This window comes from Neoarius graeffei, chromosome 13 (assembly GCF_027579695.1).
Source record: "Neoarius graeffei isolate fNeoGra1 chromosome 13, fNeoGra1.pri, whole genome shotgun sequence".
Lineage (NCBI taxonomy): Eukaryota > Metazoa > Chordata > Actinopteri > Siluriformes > Ariidae > Neoarius > Neoarius graeffei.
Genome location: NC_083581.1, coordinates 55,063,953 through 55,070,476, shown reverse-complemented (window position 1 = coordinate 55,070,476; position 6,524 = coordinate 55,063,953).

Here is a 6,524-nt window from a genome sequence, read left to right as displayed (position 1 = left end):
TCACAAGTTGACTGTTGCCAGGGTAAGAAATAATTCTGACATCTCATTATAGTCTTCATCCAAAGGTAAAGTAACATTGTGCTCAAGTGACAATTCCATATTTCAGTGCAAAATCACTAGCTGCTAAACTTGGTCTACACAGGCTGTGCACTGAAACCGTGCAAGCTCTTGCAGCCTGCTGGCGCTTCCGCAGGTGACGTCAAAGATCTGGCTCCAGACTCCCTTGGGATTTTTCCAGACGTGTTTTGTTATTTTATTTTTTTCTGGTGTAGACAGATGGCCTTGTGCAAAATTACCCTTCTGGATGAGTGTGTAAAAGGATATACTTTCATATATAAAAAAAAAATTGGTCCAGGATATGCACTTTAATGTCATGGCAATATTGGGCTTTCAGTGACTTTGTTGATGTGTTCTTCTTCTGGAACAGAATGATTGTATAGCATGCATCTTTAATAGACAAAAACAATAATTTGGTGCACACATTTTCATTTATTTTGGGTTTCCTGAAATCAGACAGGGTCAAAACTATACATCTATACATACAGGGTCAAATTTACATACACCCATTTAGAATAATTTAGTGGTGTTGAAAGTTCCAAAATGTCTTTTAAATTACCAAGACCAAGGATTCTTAATTTCCTGCTATTGATCAAGATTGACTACTGCTTGTAGGTTCCCTGTACCAACATATTAAGGGTTTAACAGCATTCTTTGGTTTGACCAACATTCAGTACAACAGGAAAGTCCAAGGAGCTCAGTGCAGATCTGAGAAAGAGGATCATAAATTTACACAACTCAGGAATGTCTCTTGGAGCCATTTCTAAACAACTGCAGACTCCAAAATCATCAGTTCAAACAACTGTATGTAAGTACAAGTTATTAGGAGGTGTAGCCATTTTGTCAAGCCACTTTGCTGGAAGAAGACAAGACTGTCAGCTTTAGCTGAGAGGAAATTGGTTCAGATGGTCAGGAACAATCAAGGCACAGGCTTGCCATGAACTGGAAGCTGTTGGAACATTGTCTACAGTCAAGAAAGTTTTAAATCACCATGGACTGAGAGGATGCTATCCAAAAAAGAAGTCCCTGCTCTAAAATCAACACCTTCAAGCTCGACTAAATTTTACAGCTGACCATGTGGACAAAGAAAAAGCATTTTGAAGGAAGGTTTTATGGTTAGATGAGACAAAGATTTCACAAACTGCTGAAAAAGTTAATACTGACACCTTTCTGTTTGAGTCAGCAGTTTGTGCTACAGTAGCTCATCTGTGGGATTGGACCGTATGGTCTAGCCTTCGTGCCCTATGTGAATCAATGAGCCTTTGGTGCCCATCACCCTGTCGCCAGTTCACTGGTTATCCTTCCTTTGACCACTTTTGGTAGGTACTAACCACTGCATTCCAGGAACACTCAACAAGACCTGCCATTTTGGAGATGTTCTGAACCAGTTGTCTAACCATCACAATTTGGCCCTTGTCAAAGTTGCTCAGTTCCTTACGCTTGCCCATTTTTCCTGCTTCCAACACATCAAGTTGGAGAACTGACTGTTGTCTTGCTGCCTAATATATCCCACCACTTGACAGGTGCCATTGTCATGAGATAATCAATGTTAGTCACTTCACCTGTCAGTGGTCATAATGTTATGGCTGATCGGTGTATGGCTTTTGCTTTGCATGGTAGATGCAGTGACGAACTGTTTACCAACAATGGTTTTCCAAAGTGTTCCCTTGCCCAGGTAGTTACATCATTTATATGGTCATGTTGGTTTTTAATGCAGTGTCACCTAGGGATCGAAATTCATGGGCGTTCAATGTTGATTTTCAGCCTCGTCCCTTACAGGCAGAGATTCTTCTGGATTTTCTGAATCTTTTGATGATATTATGGATTGCTGATCGTGAATTATCTAGATTCCTTGCAATTGTACTTTAAGAAACCTTGTTCTTAAACTGTTGGACCATTTGCCTATGCAGGTTTTTCACAAAGTGGTGAATGTTGCCTCATCCTTGGTTGTGAATGACTGAACCTTTCCAATTACCAATTAACCTGTTTCCCTGCAGAATGTGCCAAACAGGTGTTTTTTAAGCATTCCACAAATTTCCTAGTCTTTTGTTGCCCCGTCCCAACTTTTTTAGAATATGTTGCAGACATCAAATTCAGAATGAATGTATATTTACAAAAACAATAAAGTTGATCAGTTTGAAAGTTATATATCTTGTCTTCTTATTGTGTTCAACTGCATAATATAGGTCAAAAAGGATTTGCAAATCATTGCATTCTGTTTTTATTTACATTTTACAATGTCCCAACTTTTTGGAAGCAGGGTTGTTGTATTATTATTATTATTAGTAGTAGTAGTAGTATTATGCAACTATTTTTTGAAACCAAGAATCTCCTTGAAGAAATACTCTTAGCTTTGTGTGTGTGTGTGTGTGTGTGTGTGTGTGTGTGTGTGTGTAGGATTCCCCCCTTTAAACTAAACGCCCTTTTCAAGCTAGTCATACATCATGCAATGAGCTGACATTACATACACGGTTTGGTCCATAAGTATTTGGACAGCAACACAGTTTTCATAATGTTGCCTCTGTACACCACAACAATAGATTTGCATTTTTTACATAGTCCCTCCATATAGCTATCAAGATGCGATTGAAGTTTGAAGTGTGATTCAGCTTTAATTCAAGGGGTTTTACAAAATTATTGCATTAATCATTTAGGAATTATAACAATAATTTAGGAATTTTTACATAGTCCATCCATTTTCACAGGCTTAAAAGTAATTGGACAAACTAACATTATCATAAATATAAGTATCATTTTCAATACTTGGATGCAGATCTTTTGCAGTCACTGACCGCCTGAAGTCTGAAACCCAAGGACATTACCAAATGCTGAGTTTCCTCCCCGAGATGCTTTGCCAGGCCTTTACTGCAGCCATCTTCAATTGCTGTTTGCTTGTGGGTCTTTCTGTCTTCAGGTTTGTTTTCTGTAAGTGAAAAGCTTGTTCATCATCTGTTAAACATGGTGGAGGTGGTGTTACGGCATGGGCATATATGGCTGCCAATGTGACAGAGTTACACGTGTTTATTGATGGTGTGAATGCTGATAGAAGTAGCAAGATGAATTTTGAAGTGTATAGAGCTATACTTTCTGCTCAGATTCAGCCTAATGCTGCAAAACTGATAGGAAGGCGCTTCACAATACAGATGGATAATTGCCCAAAACATACCATGAAATCAATCTTAGAGCTTCTTCAGGCAAAGAAGTGGAATGTTCGTAAATAGCCGAGTTAGTCACCTGATCTGAACCCAACTGAGCATGCTTTTCACTTGCAGAAAACAAACCTGAAGGCAGAAAGACCCACAAACAAACAGCGAATGAAGATGGCTGCAGTAAAGGCCTGGCAAAGCATCTCAAGGGAGGAAACTCAGCATTTGGTAATGTCCTTGGGTTTCAGACTTCAGGTGGTCAGTGACTGCAAAAGATTTGCATCCAAGTATTGAAAATCTCATCTCATTATCTCTAGCTGCTTTATCCTGTTCTACAGGGTCGGAGGGAAGCTGGAGCCTATCCCAGCTGACTATGGGCAAAAGGCGGGGTACACCCTGGACAAGTCGCCAGGTCATCACAGGGCTGACACATAGACACAGACAACCATTCACACTCACATTCACACCTACGGTCAATTTAGAGTCACCAGTTAACCTAACCTGCATGTCTTTGGACTGTGGGAGAAACCGGAGCACCCGGAGGAAACCCACGCGGACACGGGGAGAACATGCAAACTCCGCACAGAAAGGCCCTCGCCAGCCACAGGGCTTGAACCCGGACCTTCTTGCTGTGAGGTGACAGCGCTAACCACTACACCACCGTGCCGTCCAAGTATTGAAAATGATGCTTATATTTATGATGGCTAGTTTGTCCAATTACTTTTGAGCCTGTGAAAATGGAGGGACTGTAAAAAAAAATGGCTGTAATTCCTAAATGGTTAATGCATATATATATATATATATATATATATATATATATATATATATATATATATATATATAAATTTTTGTTCAACCCATTGAATTAAAACTGAAATGCTACACTTCAACCATATCTTGCTTGCTTCATTCAAATCCATTGAATGGTTTACAGAGGCAACATTACAAAAACTGGACCACTGTCCAAATACTTATGGACCTGACTGTAAGTAAGTGACTAGTAATTCTATCACTGTACCTAAGAGTACAAGAAGATTTATGGTGGAATTGAAGTGGGAAGAAAGTTTCATAATTTTCAAGTTTATGTCATAGTGAATATCTCATTCATTCATTCATTCATTCATTCATTATCTCTAGCCGCTTTATCCTTCTACAGGGTCGCAGGCAAGCTGGAGCCTATCCCAGCTGACTATGGGCGAAAGGCGGGGTACACCCTGGACAAGTCGCCAGGTCATCACAGGGCTGACACATAGACACAGACAACCATTCACACTCACATTCACACCTACGGTCAATTTAGAGTCACCAGTTAACCTAACCTGCATGTCTTTGGACTGTGGGAGAAACCGGAGCACCCGGAGGAAACCCACGCGGACACGGGGAGAACATGCAAACTCCGCACAGAAAGGCCCTCGCCAGCCACAGGGCTTGAACCCGGACCTTCTTGCTGTGAGGTGACAGCGCTAACCACTACACCACCGTGCCGTCCAAGTATTGAAAATGATGCTTATATTTATGATGGCTAGTTTGTCCAATTACTTTTGAGCCTGTGAAAATGGAGGGACTGTAAAAAAAAATGGCTGTAATTCCTAAATGGTTAATGCATATATATATATATATATATATATATATATATATATATATATATATATATATATATATGTTCAACCCATTGAATTAAAACTGAAATGCTACACTTCAACCATATCTTGCTTGCTTCATTCAAATCCATTGAATGGTTTACAGAGGCAACATTACAAAAACTGGACCACTGTCCAAATACTTATGGACCTGACTGTAAGTAAGTGACTAGTAATTCTATCACTGTACCTAAGAGTACAAGAAGATTTATGGTGGAATTGAAGTGGGAAGAAAGTTTCATAATTTTCAAGTTTATGTCATAGTGAATATGATAAATGTTAATAATAATAAAATGTTCTTGTTATCGAGTCAATTCAATATAACCTTCCTGGGATGACTAAGCTTCAAAATGCTCTGCTAATGAAATAAGGTGATCACGAGGATATTCATCCAGAAATGTGTACACTCAGAGGACATTCCATCCTACAGACAGGTGCATTTAAAATACCTGTGTCTTAATTTTTATGATTTTTGCCTTCAATTTCAGCCCATCCTTTTTTTGCTAGATTATACATTTATACTTTTAGAAAAATAGCCTCAATGAGGCTGTAGCTCATACCGACCACTGTTATGTGCAAGGTTGAAATTTCAGACGTCCATACAATCGTAAATGATAGGTGGCACCACCATCTTACCAACTTTTATGCACACCCAGCTGGGGAACATTGTATGTGAGTTTGATCGAAATCTGATCAATCCTGTAGGAGGAGTAGCGATTTTTGTAAATTGTGGACAGACGACAAAGACGGACGGACGACAACGACGGACGGACGATGCGTGATCACATAAGCTCATCCGGCCATAGGCCAGGCCGGATGAGCTAAAAAATTGCACGGTCCTGAGTTCCCCAAAAGCATCGTAGCACAAAGATCATCATTAAATGGTAGACCGAGCAGCACAATGAATGCTCTCTCTCCTAGTTAAGATGCTCTTAGCGTTAAGAGGCTTTTGGGAAACCCACCCCTGGTCAGTTAGCTTTCTGAAGGGGTTCTACTTGGCAAGCCTCTGTTGTAAGGTTTTACATAGAACATTTCAAGAGACGACTAAAAAAAAAATTAGAGTTCAATCTTTTGTCTATAATTTGACCTTTATTTGGGGTATTCTCTTCATTTTGCCTTAACAGCAGGTTAAGATTGGCATATTTTATGTAACTGAGTCTAAAAAAAAAAAGTATGACTCTTTTCTGGATATTTTTATAATTTAGAGAAGCAGCTTTAGAATCAAAAGGTCACGGGTTCTATTCCCTGGACCAGCAGGAATGGCTGAATTGCCCTTGAGCAAGGCACCTAACCCCCCGACTGCTCCCCAGGCTGATCTGGGTACGTTGTAGGTCACTCTGGATAAAAGCGTCTGCTGAATGCTTGCAAATGTAATGTGATGTAATGTAATAATTTTCCTAGTATGTGGACATAAATTAACCAATATCTTTAACACTTTCAAATTCTTGAGTTTCAGGAATCTTTTATGGCACTGATTTTGTCACCTTTATATTAGAATATATTTCAAAACATGCAATATTTAGAACACATTATTTAATTTAGGTAGGATGTTTGTTTGCTAAAAAAAAGTATGCTTTAATGTCTAGGTAGTGAAGATCTGAACTCAAATTGGTTGGCGGTAGAAATGTACTTACCAAGACTGTGCATCTGCAATCATCATTTGCAACCTAAATTAATACTA